The 16,670-nt window shown below is 35.6% G+C and overlaps 1 protein-coding gene across 3 annotated transcripts in view; it reads right to left on the reverse strand.

Moving 5' to 3' along the window:
• Positions 1-16,226, reverse strand: part of LOC131437211 (BAI1-associated protein 3) — a 347,788-nt gene extending 331,562 nt beyond the window's left edge. For all 3 annotated transcript variants that reach the window (XM_058606395.1, XM_058606394.1, XM_058606393.1), the window contains exon 1: positions 15,193-16,226. The gene's annotated coding sequence lies outside the window, so the exon portion shown is untranslated. The remainder of the gene's footprint in view (positions 1-15,192) is intronic.
• Positions 16,227-16,670: the final 444 nt, after the last annotated feature.

Genomic DNA, 16,670 nt, shown 5'->3' on the forward strand with positions numbered 1-16,670 from the left:
GGGATTTGTCGGTTACGTCACATTTAACATTGCATCTCTCGAAACGGAAATGTTCGTCATTACTCTTCCATTAGTTTTCAAATAAGCCTATGTTGATCGAAATTTGTTGAGCCATCTTCGAGCAAATTCAGCCGATGAAAAATGTGCGGTTATTCATTTACGTTACTTATACCATTATATGTTCGGAACCAGTAGCGCCAGCTATGAGGTCTTTGAACTCGACCCACAATTCATAGTAGCTGTAAAAAATAATTGTTTATACAAAACAATGTTTTATTTGAATGGAAAATGAAAACAAATATCAATAATAATACCCCTAGGTCCCAACTGACAATCTCTTAGAAAATTAGTTTAGATTATCCGGTGAAAACTTGTTCATTGAATATCTCGCCCTCAAAAGCATGGATCAAAAATCTATCCTGACAATATCTAGATAATTCAATTTAAATGCGATTAGTGTATAAAAACATAGGTGTTGTGGCGATAAAAATGAAGTGAATGTTATTTTTGAGAAGGTAAGTCGATTTCTATGGTGGCGCCATTGTTTTCTGCTCCGGTTCCCCAATAACGTAACGAAATATGAGAGAGAAATATCAAAACTTTCTTGGCCACCGGCCACATCGAGAGTCATTTTACACATTTGCGAGAAAATAGGAGCAGTTGAAAATTTCAGACAGAGCAAAAAGAATTTCCTAAAGTAGACGAAGTTTTCAACGTTTTCTTCAATTAAATATTGTTAAGGCCATCGTCCAAGTACCATGCGCGCGGGTGGTTTTAGGAATTTTTCGATGGAAATTTTGAAAAATTTGACAAAACCAAAAACATACAGACCTTTGAAATACTTTTATCTATATACAGGGTGAAAATGGCAGGAAAATTCGGAGGATTTTCCGAGTCTTATCAAAAATAGCACTGGAAAAATGAGCTTTTTTTGTAATTTTTCACAATTATTTGAAAAAATAATTCAATAGAATGAAATTTTTTTTTCAAAAAAAGTTTATGCTGGCAACAAAGATCACATTCGGAAACATTTTTGGAAAACCTTTCCACGCTTTTCATGGAAAATCAACGAATTTCATATAACCGATTTCGTGGATTTTCTATGAAAAGCGTGAAAAGGTTTTCCATCAATGTGTCCGAATGTAATCTTTGTATCCATCATAAGGTTTATTTGAAAAAAAAAAAAAAATTTATGTCATCGCATTATTTTTCCAGATAATTGTGAAAGATCACAAAAACACTCATTTTTCAGAGCTATTTTTGATAAGACTCGGAAAATCCTCCGAATTTTCCAGCCATTTTCACCCTGTAGATAGATAAAAGTATTTCAAAGGTCTGTATGTTTTTGGTTTTCTCAAATTTTTCAAAATTTCTATCGAAAATTCTCTAAAACCACCCGCGCGCATGGTACTTGGACGATGGCCTTAATCTGTTTAGAGGTTTGAATTTCATTTTTGATTGTAAGGAGACCTCTCCGTTCTTATTTACTTTGTTTTTTTTTCTGGTCCTATTTTCTCGCTTACTTTAATAAATATTGAATTTAAGGTGCAAGTTTAATGAATACTGTATGTTAAGGTGCTACATCCATATTGGGTAATGTTAGAACATGCGTTTTTAAAAGTTTGTTTTTATGTTAATTTAAATAAATTTAAGTTGTAACTATTAATTTTTCTAATAGTGTTTCGATCATACTTTCAAACTTTGTTGAAATTGGTTCCACATATTTCCACATTTTCGAAATATTGAAACTTGAATATGTAGTATTTTGTAATTAAATTGCTCAAAAACTTTTTAGTTTGTAAACTTAAAAATATGCAGTCTTTGAAAAAATATCTATTTTGATAATTAAAATATATTTGTAGAACATACGAAAATTCTAAAAATTCATTGAAAAAAGTACGGGTGTGTAATGTTAGAGACATAACTGGATGTCGTGAATACGAATTAAACTGACACGATTTCTTTATACTTTCGAATTCGAATTGATAGTTGATCGATTGTGTGAATTGCGAAACTTCAGAAATATTTTCACTACTAAAATTTTCAACGATTTTTGACGTCGATTATCTCATTTCGTATTTGCATATTTCATTGAAAGAAACTATCAAGATGCTGTACAGGATTCATTTCTGCCTTTTAGAAGGACCAAATTGTTGAGTTCTCTACGATATTTAGCAAAGTTTGGAACATTTTTCTCGAACGATTTTCGCACAGTAAAGTTTACGAAGCAAATCAAATTATTTTGGATTTTCACTAAACTGATGATTTTACCTTCGATTTGCAAAGAAGTAATCATAGCAGCTCCTTAGATAACATTTAGAGCCATTAGAACGGCTGATTTTATATAATGTTGTCCACTTTTCGTTTCTCAATTTTTTCTCTTCAATGCAAACGACCAGCAGCTGATGCAATCGTTCTTGCTTGAATTGAAACTAGCTTGGCGAACAAACCGACACATCCGCTTGCAGTGCCAAATGATGCGAAACTGGTTTAATGCGTCTTCTCGCCTTGACAACCGGAAGGCAAATGAGAACTACGACCTGAGCGTTTGAAGTTTTTAACCACGCAGTATTTTGAACAGTGTAGCCAGTATTTTGAACAGTGTGGCCAAAAAAGTGGGCACTTCGAAGTCAAATGTTCTTCGTGCTAAAGAACGTTTGAATCTTCGAACCTATAAGAAGCAGAAACAACCAAAACGTAGTCCGAAACAAGAAGCATCGATCAGGCCGAGGGTTCGAAAGCTGTACAATACGATTCTTGCTGGAAATTTGAACTGCATGAACGACGAAACCTACGTGAAACTCGATTACAAATCCTTGCCGGGACCACAATATTATACGGTGCGAGAAGGGCAAATGTTAAACCAGTCCGAGACATCGATTGAAGTCGAAAAATTTGGTAAGAAAGCTATGGGCTGGCAAAGCAATTTGTAGCTGCGGTAAGATTTCGAAACCCTTCATCACCACTGCTTCAATGAACAGCGAATTATACATCAAGGAATGTTTACAAAAACGACTTCTACTCATGATTCGAAGCATCAAGGATCCTGTTGTCTTCTGGCGAGATCTTGCTTCTTGCCACTACTCGAAATCAACGATAAAATGGTATGCTACCAAAAATGTCACTTTCGCCCCAAAAGACATGAATTCACCAAATTGCCCGCAACTTCGACCAATTGAGGAATTTTGGGCATTAACGAAGGCACATCTTAGGAAACATGTCTCGACAGCCGAAACCATTCAACCGTTCGAAAAACATTGGAAAAAAGTGTCAAAACTTGTCGCCAAGAAGCTAGTCTACAGTGGCTTAGAAGCAAATGTTGAAAATAATATTCTGTTGTTGTAGTCTAATATTATCAGTATATCGAATAAAATTTGAATATCTAACACTTGTGAATTATTTACACCGAAATCAAAGTGCGCCCATACTTTCTGGGACAGTCTTTAATAAACAATGCATCATATCTCAACAATTTTTTTAAAGACATAAATGCTCTATCTCGTATTGTATGCAAAATAATTTTTTTAACTCACTTGTAGATGGAATAATGACAACTTTGGTTATATTAAAAGAAGCGGATTATTTCAAAAAGAAATTCTTCTGAAAACATGAAAGCTCCAAAATTAATCCATGAAGCACAAACAAAACAAAAACGCGTGTTTTTACATGATTGGGACCACTGTGCAGCGCCGAAAAAAAAAACAAACTTCAACCTGAATAAACGATAACTCAAAAAGACTCGAAATTACGTCGGTACTTGGGTGACCCGATACTCCAACAAAAACACTATAGATGTCGCCACTGCATATAATAGCCTTTTTAGAGAAGCCACTTGGCCGACCTGTCCCTTGGGCCAACCAGACCCGGTCTCCCCTACCTAAAAGCAGAATCATGACAGCTTTTCGTTGTGTTACGTGTTTGATTTTGACATGTTATCGTGTTGTCATTTTTATCTGCAAACTATTAAGGATAATTTTATAAGCACAAATCGTGTATATGAAAATAAATCGGAGTAATTTATAATTTATTGAAGGAAAATGATATCCGGTTAATTTTGTTTCGTTTAGCCGTTTGAATCGTTTGCAAGGGCCTTTGCGAAGCCCTGATTCAGAATAAGGGTGAGTAAACTGCTAAAGTAATGTACTTTCAATACATGATAAATTAACTAATAATAAAACAAATCAATTAAACACAGTTTTTCTTGAATATTGTTTTGTTTTTCTTATGCAAAAAATTAATTGTTTAGGCAAAATCCTATTTTATTTGAATGAAAAGTAAAAAACTATTATTTTAATGTGAGTATACAATTAGTTTAATAGACGCGCTCCTAATTGAAAAGTTAATCTTCCAAATTGAAAGATACAGCCTTTTTTGCAGTAAAAGTGGTCAAGTTCTTAAAATGAAAGTTTATACTCTCTGCAGAAAAAAAAATCTTTTTTATCTTCTTAAAACAGTTTTTTTTATGAGTAGTGCAATTTATAATACCCAGTTTGTGCTGCTAAACATTTCCATTTTTCAATTACTCTAATATTCTGTCCTTAAATTATAACTGATAATTGGTTTAATTACATAATAAGTGTGCTTCCTAGAAATTTTAAAGGGATTTTTCTCTATCATTTTGCTTTCGTATCTTGCGCGAAACAGTCATTGGACGCTTTCAGTCGGAATCTAGTCGGATCTAGGATCTTGATCCGATCTAGTCGGAAGTTATCTAGGAAACGACAGTGTTGCCGTAAATAGTTTATTAAAAAAAGAAGGTATTTGAGTCTTCGCGATCATCTTATAGTGAGTGAAATTGAAGCTTTGCTTAAAGTGCTAAACTCGCTTCGATGGAGTTGCGAAGTTAAAACTTCAATAAAAACAAAGTACATCCGATTTTCTATAAACGTGCTAAAGTAGGACTTAATAAATCTTATCAGTTCAGTAAAAACAAGTTCACGATATATGGAATTTATTACTGTAAATAAGCTATCGTTATTTTAAAGTTCATTGGTGAAAAACTGGTAAAAAGTTTATTTGTTTAGAACTTTCCTCGAAAAAAGGTTTTGTAAATTTTTTGTTGTAAATATTGTGAAACCAAGGGGAGATTAGGGTGAAAAGGTAAATTTTCAGCATTTCTTTTTTTCGGGTGTTTTTTTTTAAATTTCACTATATATTTATTTAGATTATTTATAATATATTGGCACTTATTACCGGTATCATTACACGATGATAACCAAGTGAAATGATTGTGATCCTCATTACCGGTATCACTTCACGGTGGAAACCATGTAAAGTGAATGTAGGTCCTTATTGCGGAAGTCGCTTCAGAGAAAACAGTAAATACTTAGATGAGCTTGTAGTTGTTACGAACATCACAATACCAAAATTTTGTTGGAAAAATGATTTTTTCACTACAGTGATTATTTCACTGTGCATGATCTGATACTGGTAATAAGGAAAACCAAGTGAAGTGACATGAAAGGGGAAGTGAGAACGGTAAGAAGGGCCGTTACCTCAGTCTAATTTCGATGACCCATTTCGTATACAGAGCGGATCGTGTTCCTAGTTCACCGTTCCATCGACCAGCCCCGTCTTAATGCAATGTTTGCATCAAATGGATTCAAACAGCACAGAAATACTCTCGTTCCCTAGCAAATGGCAAACAATTAACGGGTATTTATTTTGAATTTTAAGCTTCGTAAAAGGGTGACATTTTTGCTGGTATCTGTTTTTGACAGATTACGTGTGAATCGTGTCTTGTGTCATTGTCACGCTAAACAATCTTCTCTAAAAAAAATCATTGTATGGCATTTTTCGAGCTGTAATGTTTTTACCCGAAAATTGTATTTGAAATTCCAATAAAAACTGGAAAGTTTATTTGAGAATAAATTAACATAACTTTTCCAATTTGTAAACAGTTATGAGTCAAATTTAGAAAAAAAAAACCTGCTGCATCGTCGCTAAAAATGACGGTTTGCAATTTTTAACACATGTTACAAAACGGACGATTTTTCATACGAATCCAAGATTATGAGTTTCTTTAAATTCTGAGATTATTATTGATTTACAAAAATGAAACTAGTGTTGATTTACAAAAAAAATCGAATCGCGTGAAACTTGTTTTTTGATAAGTAATTATGTTCCCTATCAAACGCCCTTAATACAAGATGGAAAAAAAATTTTTCTTACCAACAACATTTTTTCTAGTACTGATACTTTTTGCAAATATATGGCAGCAACTGGCTATAGAGTATTCAGCGAAATCTCCATACTTTCATTTCATTTTCAATTAAGTTTTCGATGAAGAGACACTTGAAAAAGAAATCAGCTTGGACAAGAAAATGTTTTCGTTAGGAAAACTAACTCTCCCTATGAACGGTTGGTAGCGAACAAAATTGCCAGCTTGAGACAAAGTTTCATGGTAATCAAAATCAAAATGGTGTTGTTTTGCAAATTTTTAAAATGAATGCGTTTGGCCCTCTTCAAATGACAGTCTGGATCAATTTGGGAGAAGCAAAGTATGCAAAGTGGTTTTTTGTGATACAGTTCGGAACCCGTTCAGAAGGATTCATCAACAACAGAGAGAATGCTGCCAACGTTTGTTCGATTTGTCGCGAAATTCGTGAAAAGTTTTGTAGAGTATTCGGTTACAGCCAAAACTGAAGGCTGCGAGAGTTCATTAAGTGGCCGAGGATGTTTCAGCGGTGCAATGAAATTGAGTACCAAGAAAACTTCCTCATTTTATTGAAACCAAATTATAGATGATGTATTTTTTTTTACTGAAAGTGCAATCTTGAGTTAGTTAGTTTTTTACGTTCAGATACTTGGTCAACTCCAACCGAATTTCTCCGAACCGTACACAGTGTACATGTACGGTGTGTATTTTGCCGGGTTACCTTCTGCAAAATGGGATTCCACATGTCAGTCCAAGAAATAATTTTTTTTGGTAATCAGCTTCCAACAAAACATGCGCATATTTCAGTTTTAGAAGCTTTAACGTAGTTTATTAGTTGATAGAGTAGCTCAAGATCCGAAATACTATTTTCGCAAATTTCATTGATCTACTTTTTGCAATACAAATCTTCAGAAAAAGTAAAAATACTTATTCATAATCAGTTTGAAACTCATTACGCATTACGTAGATCATTCCATCAAAAAATAAATTTTCTTCTTTAGTCGAGATTGGCCGTCACGATCCGACGGAGTAGAACGGAGCATCGTTACCACGAGAGAGCAATAAATATTTAGGGACCACCGACAGTTTACGTGCAACAAAAAAAAAATCGAAAGTGCTAGGGTGTAGTGGATCCCTAATTCCCCATGCGTCGACACGGTATCGGTTGGGGTATCGTGATTATGTAGGTATGTGAGCAAAAAGTAGATAGACGACGCCTACATGTTTTTATCATGCAACGAGAGAGTGTGAGAGAATGATGATGATGATGATAACGATGATAATGATGATAGACCAAATCAAACACTGCGGGTAGAGGGATAATTTTTATGGCTTTTGTTTTACCTGGTAGCGGTCATTGAGGGGTTGTTTTGCTTAGTGCAGGCACTTCAAATCACGGTATTTTGACGGCACTTGCAGTCAGCTTTTCTATACCTATACCAAAGCGAACGTGTAAAGTATTCTGCCCTAATAAAGAGCGGACTGGGAAAACAACTTTAGCAAGGGCGGTGTTTCGAAAATTTCCTTTGTTTATTATTTGGTGAGATAAACGTGCCAAATGTGTACGATGATAATGAGGGTTACTCTTATCGTTCGTACTTCGCACTTCCGCTGGTACCGACGTTATCGAGGCTGTGACATTGCACGAAAATTACGCACGGCCAAATTATCGATCAGCCCCTCGTTCGTGTCCCGTTTTAAGATAATCGCCTACTGTTCTGTTTGTCAGACATAGTCCAACGGTACTATCGGGTTTATGGCGATGACAGATGGCGAAGCGACTATAAGCGACTGGATTGCGTTGACAGCAGGCAAAAGCCAAAGGGATAAATTAGTTCCTGTGTGACACATGTAGGATGGCCGATACGCAGTTGAACTGCGATATTTCAACGGTGGAAATATGGGCTGGCTGGGGGATGGAATGCGAAGCATTGTGGTTTTGATTAATTGAAATAGATAAGGAAAAAATTGATGTTTTTCGGTTGACTTTTCAACGACTAGCTTTGGGATAGAAGGGAGGGGATTTGATAGATTCTGAATAGAAATCTAATCACTCGGATCAGGAAGTGATTTTTCGATCAGTTGTTTAACGAAGTGACTTTGCTGTTTACGATACGATGGTAAAATTTATACAAACCTGTAGAAAATGAGAGGTACTATATTTGATTCAGACTTCAGGCTAGTTTCTGACTGAAAAAGCATCGAAATTTATAGGAAATGTTTAGCTTGATACAACAAGCATATTTGCTACTATGACATTGAGGTACCTGGATTATGAATGACGTTTTGGCTTGATACCAAACCTAACCCTAACTGCTGTCAAACCGTTTGTTTGAAGCTAGTTTCGAACCTAGTTTTAACGTTGTTGAACTGAAAATCGAGTCAGTTTTGAACCTGGTTTTTATATCAGGTTTGCTCAGACCCCGTTGCTAAGTGCGAACTCAACACAGTTTCGTGAAAAGTGTTTGTTTGATGAAACTACCTGACTATTTGTCCCAGGTTGGCGGTTCAATGCATAGGACGCTGGTCTTTACAAGCCAGTTGTCGTATGTTCGAGCCCCGACCTGGAAGAATTCTTAGTGTCAGTAGGATCCATAGTACTAACGATGCAATGATTCTGTACACTAAGAACCGGCTGCGAAGTCTGTTGAAACAGAAAGGCCAAATTCCACAAAAGGAATGTAATGCCAAGACTTTGCTTTGCTTTACCTGACTATTGGGTCAGTTTCAATGTTTTCAAACAAAAACGACATAAGGTTCTAGCTATATGGTGCACAATGTATTTTAAGGGCGTCAACACCTCCCAAATCGAGTAAACAATTCCACATCTTTCGATTGATCTAGAAATCGAAAACTTCAAGATGTGGAATAAATCGATTCGTTGGAATTTGTGATATCATCGTCATAACAAATGACAATCAACAATTTTCCACAAATTACGATTTCAAAATTTCCTAAAATTCATTGAAATAAAATCATTTTAACGTTCATTTCGATTTGAGCTTCATTCCTCGAACTGGAAGAAATATAATGAAGCGTGCTACGTATGATGAAAGTCATGGCTTGCTTGTGCATTGAGTGCCAGTGTCATTTTCGCTTACACGCTTAAAAACACGCTTGGTTAACATCTAAACGATGAAAAAAGGCGGGTGAATAATGTCAGAGACATAACTGGATGTCGTGAATACGAAAACAACTGACATGTTCCTTAACACCTCCGAATATCAATTAGTTGACCAATTGTATGAATTATGCAAGCATTCCCCTTTTTCACATTTTTTGCAAAAACAAAGAAGGCTTCACTTGATCTCGATTATTGTGAATTTCACACAGCGGAAAGTGTACAAATCTAACCAAACTGATTTAGATTTGCACTAAACTGAGGATATTTACCTTAGACTTGAGAAAAACAATTCCTAATAGTTCTTTAGAAAACTTCTAGAGCCATTAGAACGGCTGATTTTGTGTGATGCTCTTCACCGTTGTTTTTTCACCAATGAAAATGACTGGCAGCTGTGACGTAATCGCTCTGGTCGGAAGCGAAACTAGCTTTGCAAACGACACAAAATACATCTGCTCGCAGTGGCGATAGAATCCAAACTGATTCAATTTTTGCTAGGAGCTTTCTTTTTACGAGATTTCGTTTGTAGCTTTTTCACTAATGGGCGGTCCTAACGGCTATAAAAATTGCGGCATGCAGAATTTTAATGTCGCTTATTTCATTTCGGATTTGCATAATTTATTGAAAGAAACTTTCAATAAGCTGTAGGGATTCGTTTCTAGCATTCAGAAGGACCAAATTGAGGAACTCACTACGATATTCACCACTTTTCGGAACATTTTACTCGAACGATTTGTTGTACAGCAGCAGATATTTTGTTCTCTTCCTCAGAACGCGTTCTGATTGGCTGGTGTTGACATGGGTCAAATGAGACAGGTTTTTCAATAGTGTACTATTGAAATACTTCAATGCTTTTGCCATACACGTTTAAGTTGAAAAATTTCGATTCTATTGGTAGTTAGATTATATAAATCCCTTCACAGATCACTGAGCTATGAGCTTTAAAAATACGAGAAAAGCAAACGCGCCTTATGAATTATCCCCTTTGATACTCGTTTATACCAAATATTTGAGAAAAGTTTAATTTTGAATTATTTGAGATTATGTCACACAACTGAAAATTTTATCATAAAATTGTGATCATATTCCCGATGGCATGTAGCAAAAATTATCTTGATTCGTTAGATACAACAAGAGATATTCACGATCAAAAACTTATCACTCTCTCAGAGGGTAAATTTTGAAAAGGCACCCCATAGTCAAGTAAGTCGTATTCACGACAAAAATCATCATTTTTGCGAATTTTTTCCAGAATTATCGTTCAACAAAATAAATTCAAATGTTTTGCATGATAAAAAGCATCGTTCGAACAACATTTTGTAGTTTTTTCGTGGAAAAGTATTGAGAAATAAGTCGGTGAAGAGGTATTTTCGAGAACGCTTCTTAAAAATCATGATTTGCGGTGTCCACTGTATCTCAGCGCAGACTAATCAGAAGTGAACAGTTTTTCAGGACCCCAACGTTTCTGTTTGATTTTTTCATTTTTTTTTAAATTTTTGGTGGTTGTTCAAAGTGAAAACTACGATTTTTCACGAAAAAATATGCCATTTTGTAGCTGTTAAACCTCCCCAAAGTAACAAACAAGGAAAAGAAAAACGTTGGGGTCTGGTTTTTTATATGTAGAAAGTGTGTGCAAAATTTGAAAAAAAATTGGTGCAGTAGTTTTTGAATGACGATAGACACGGACTTTCAAAACCTGCTCGGAAGCGCGTTTAAAGGTTTTTGTCTATAAAATAAATGGAAATAATTAATAACTCCAGGGAGGCCGTACGGTCTAACATTTTCAAAAGATCATATTTTATTTTATAATTTATTATAACGAAACATTTCAAGAATGTTTTGTCATATTTTGAAGTCAATTGAAGCTGAAATCTTGACCCTGTGCGCCGAGCTCTTGCTTCTTCGTAAAATAAGATAGCCATAGATAAAGGTCAATAACTTCCAGAGTTTCGTTCCAATAGGCTTGAAGGTTTCACAGAAAAATTTTCAAATGTTTTACTATAAGAAAATATAAAGAAAATAATAAATGACTTTTCAAAAGTGTTAGACCCTACCCGCCCCTTAAGTGACTCATCCTTGAAATACGCGATCTCACTTACAAAAAATAGAACCTGTTGCTACAAAAGGGTTATTACTCCTTTTAGACTGATCTTGCGAATAGTATCATGAAAATGAGTTCTTGCGTTAAACTCAAATTTAGAGTAAGATTTACTCATTATCATGGATGCTAACTACTCAATATTTGACGTTACCATGTATCATTTGAAAATGAGTAACTAATACTCAAACTCTGAGTAACTTTTTCTAAGCATGTGATACCGAACCTAACCCAATTTTTTAACCCTTACTGCTGTCAAACCGTTCGTTTGAAACTAGTTTCGAACCTAGTTTCAACAGAAAATCGAGTCAATTTGGAACCTGATTGTTATATCAGGTTTGCTCAAATACCCGTTGCTAAGTGCGTAACTAACACAATTTCGTGAAAAGTGTTTGTTTGATGAAACCACCCTGGGTCAGATGAACAAAATGTAAATTTCTAATTGTTTTATTAAATTTCTATCTACTTGTTTGTGTTATTACAAGATCATGATAATGATGCTTTTTTGTAAAAGAACACTCATTGCTTTATTCGTATAGAAAGTTTATGCAATCACTTGACAAACTGACTAGTGAAGTGTTCTATATCATTGTGAGTGTATGTGTGTGATTATGTGTCAAATAATGTCACTCATGAAATAGAAAATCTCGTAGTCCCACAGGTTGCTATTGAATTTCACACCGTCATTAAAAATGACGATGCAAAAAAAAGGGTAAAATTCTTCTAGATTTGGCTTAAAACTGATCGATTTTGTAGGTTATATTAGTTACTTACTAAACGAACCGACTTCGGCTATACTGGTTCCAAGTTTCCGGTTCCAGAAGTACCGGAAATAATGGTCAAAAAGTTTAAAACGAGACACACTCAATCTTCTCTGAGATGATTTGATCGATTTCCACAAACTTAGGCTCAAATAAAAGTTCCTATAGTTTCATAGGCTGCTGTTCAATTTCATCCGGATCCGACTTCCGGTTCCAGAACTATACGATAAAGTGTGTTTAATCATTTAGTGCGACGATGCAAAATAAAGAAAAATTCTTATTAACTTGACATAACGGTTTACAAATTGAAAAGGCGAGTGGGTAGTGTCAGAGACATAACCGGATGACGTGAATACGAATAAAATGAAAGGTTCAATATTTCTTTACGTTTGAACTTCTTAAAGTTAATCTCGGCAGTTCAAGCAGACGTAAAGTTAACGCTATTTGCTAAATACTTTTTTATATTGCACCGAAGCGTCTGACTGTCTAATCTGACGTCCCGACGGAATTTCTCATTCTGTATTCTGAGACTGAAATTCTGGAACCGAAGTTTGAAGCCGGATGCTAGAACTGAAACCTAAACTCTGAAACTCAATTTCAATGCTAGAATCTGGAACTGAATCCTAGAACTGAGCTGTGGACTTGGATTGTGCTCTTCTGCTAAATTTTAGTTATAGAATTCCGATCCAAAAAATTTTCAAATTTGGATCCAGAATTCAGCTCAGAAATTCAGTCCAGATTCAGAACCAGATCCGGAGTTTCGATCAAAAATCTATAGAGTGTAGTTCCTGATTCCAGTTACATTTCTATAATTTTGGAACTGAGTTTTGGAATCAATTTCTAGGGCTGCAACTGAATTTCGAACCTGGATTTTTTATTGCATTTTCGAACCGAATTCGGGAAATACAACTAAATTTTGAATCTGAATTCTCATCCTGGATTTAGGTCCAAAGTACCATAACTCCAGTTTTTGGAATTAAAATCTGAATTGGGAACTGAGTTCTGGTCTGAGCGTTGATTTCAGTTTCCGAAATTTAGTTCTAGGCCTAAAATCAAATTCTGCAATTCGGTTTCAGCTCCAGAGTTCTGGTACTCGATTCTGACCTTGGACTGAAAAAAAACTGGTCTTGGATCCTAAAACTGAATTTCAGAACTGATTTCTAGAATTGGATTCTGGACCTAGATACTGGTCTGAACTGAACAAGTCAACTACGCAGGCTAATTAGAATCTATCAAACTGTGAACCTTCACTAAACTCATTATATTCACTTTCGATTTGCATATTCTAATAGATAAGTAATTCAAATAGTTCTTCAGATAACATTTGGAGCCATTTGAAGGGCTGATTTTGCATAATTTTGTTTAAAATTGTTCAGTTTTCGTTGCACAGGGTGTTCCACGAAAATTTCGAATTTAAAAATGCAATAATAAACGAACGGTTTGATAGATTTCAACGATTACACATTTATTTGTAAGGTTGTTTCATTGTATTTTGCTACAATGCAAACGACCAGCAGCAGAATGCCGCAATCGCTCTTGCTTGAAGCGAAGCTGGCTTTGCGAACGTCCCGCAACTAAGCTGCTCAAAGTGTCGATTGATTTCAAATTGAATCAATTTTGATTGAGAGCTTTCTTTTTACGTGATTTTGTTTGTAGCTTTTTCACAAATTGGCAGTACCAAAGGCCTTGATTTTTTGATCCGCATAGAAACATGAAATATATTCAGAACCGATGCTTTTGGTAAGAAATAGAGAAAATTCAATAATTTCTTAATGACGATCTATGGGACTGAAAAGTGCCTTGAAATTGTCACGACCAACAGGATCTGCATTTAGATATGAGATCAAGAGCCATCTCAAAAACTCGGTAAACTTGTTCGAAATTTGAATTCATTGTGATTTCCAATTGGATTCCAGAGAAAATGAATTCCAACGCAAAACTAAACAACGCTACCATGACGACTGACGACTTCCATTGGCAAGCTTTTGGTGTGTGCCCGGCTGCGTCTATTCTTCGGCACAATTCTGCTGTTCGGCACTCGTTTCATTACAAAATTGTAAGGTCTTCCGTATGTCGTCTTGCTTCGAAAACCGTTGCTCAGAAAATGATGGGAAAAAATGGAATGTTCATCTTTTATATCAATACAGTACAGCAACAGATATTTTGTTCTCTTCCTCAGAACGCCTTCTGTTTGACTGATGTTGACATGGGTCAAATCAGACAGATTTTTCAATAGCATACTATTGAAACACTTCAATGTTGTTGCAAAACACGTTCAAGTTAAAATTTTTCGAATCTATTCATAGTTAGATTATATAAATCCTTCTACAGATCTCTGAGCTATGAGCTTTCAAAATACGAGAAAGACACAGTTTTCCTCTTTGATCCTCGTTGATACCAAACATTTCAGAAAAGTTTAGTTTTGAATTATTTGAAATCAAGTCGTACAACTGAAAATTTTATGATAAAATTGCTGATCATATTTCCAACGGAATGTAGCAAAAATTATGTTGATACGTTAGATACAACAGGAGATATTCATCATCAAAAACTTATCACTCTCTCAGAGGGTAAATTCTGAAAAGGCGCCCCATACTAAAGTAAGTCGTATTCACGACAAAAGTTTATGTTAGTTCATACCCAAAGAAAGTTTCTTATTTTATTCGAGAATAAAAAAAATCTGCTAGTGATATTTTTGGAAGTATAAGTAATATGAGAAAAGCATCACTACACCACTAGGTGGAGTAAAAAAGGTTTTTTTTTTTCAGATGACTTCTATGCGTTTTTAAGTTCAGTGTACATCAGTTGCAAATGCTAGACTAGGAGAGTTTATCAAATGTTGATTTAAAATTTAAAATTGACGGTTAATTTGTTAGGAGGTTGAAAGAAAAAGTAAAATTAGCCGGGGTAAAATAAATGATATAAAAAAAAAAAAAAGTAAAATTACCTAAATTCTGAAATGTGTTTTTGTTAGTTCAGGAAAAAAAAGGATATTTTGTGAAAAATCTTAACTCGGGGAAAATCTCCTAGATGAAAAAGGCATTTCGTTTCTTACCTGGTATGTACACATACTTGATAAACTAGAATTAAACTGAGTAATTCCTTTTTCGTACGAATAGCGAATTCACTTGATCGTTGGATTTCTGTTCCCACTCATTCGCTTCTAGTCACAGTTGGTTTCGAAGGAATGTTGCGAAGTTTCGCAATTAACTTTTTAATCCGTATTTCAATGTTTCATTCAATACTAAACTACTGCTGAATTGTCGAAATAACATTCAACAGTTTGTATGTACACAACTTTCTGCACTACACACTATGTACTTTCGCCTCGTCCGTCTACGAAACCCAGTGATGCATTCGTAGTTCGTGCTGGAATTTCGGTTTATTAGCACTAAATATACAACAAATATAGTGAAATAGCGCAGTGATGTGCTACTTTTCCTTTCCTTTAACGATTTCACCCGCAGGAAGTGAAGAGAATCTTCCCTGCTATGGTTTTTTTCCTCCTTCGTTCACTTCATCTCACAGTACAAAGTAACAAAATTTTCGCTTCCGGTGATACGACCCACTCAGGTCGTAATTCAATCTCACCGGATGATCTCCCAGCTCACGACAGCGATTATCGTGTGAAGGTTTAATTTTTCCCTTATTAAACCAGTCACTCCACAATCATCACAAATATAAAAATTCCTCCGTAATTAATTCCGTCTTATCTTCAAAGAAAACACGTACGTGTCAGTTCCCAACGACCTTCCCGTCCGAACCTGGTTCAAACAAGACTCTCGAGAGATACTCTTTAACAAACTCACTCACTCAGAAACTACCGCGCGGCTCCACTGATTTTTCCGGAACCGAACAACGCACCAAGTTCGATTCAAAAAAACTAAAGCTACAAATTTGCTATCAGCTTTAACACAATTTCACTGCCTGGTGAGAAGTAAGAACCCTCACACCATCCCCGTTCACTATTGAGTGTTTTTGCCTTTAGTAAGGAATTTCTGGAATACTCCCACAGCAGCTCTGTGTGGAACAATGAGTGAGTCCTTTCCTACTGGGTTTTGGTTTCAAAAACGTCTAATTCCGTACACGGCCGATCCACTACTGAGCGAACCAGCGCATCGAAATCTTTTATCATAACTACCACAGGATCATTTGCCGAACGAAACTCGGCTCCCGTTTTTTCCGATCGACAAAGAGAGAGAGAGAGAGTCGTTTACATCGACTCGAAAAAGAGACTCCATTGACGGGAGGAGTAATGACTGTAACGTAAATAATGATTGAACCATCGTCACTGTGTGTGTGCTTACACCAAACTGTGTGTGAGAGTGAGAGAGGACTCAAAAGAGAATCGATTAAACTCCCGGGTGAACGAGGACCATTCGTTCGAAACTCCCGCTTCAGGACCTACGGTGGTAAGTAGGTCAATGTGCTGGCGGGTGACCCAGTTGATCTGGTTTGATCATCGGGAAGAGGTACGACCGGAGCTGATATCCTGTAACCAGAATTAGAGTAAATATTCAATATTCATTCTCG

This window comes from Malaya genurostris, chromosome 3 (assembly GCF_030247185.1).
Source record: "Malaya genurostris strain Urasoe2022 chromosome 3, Malgen_1.1, whole genome shotgun sequence".
Taxonomy (NCBI): Eukaryota; Metazoa; Arthropoda; class Insecta; order Diptera; family Culicidae; genus Malaya; species Malaya genurostris.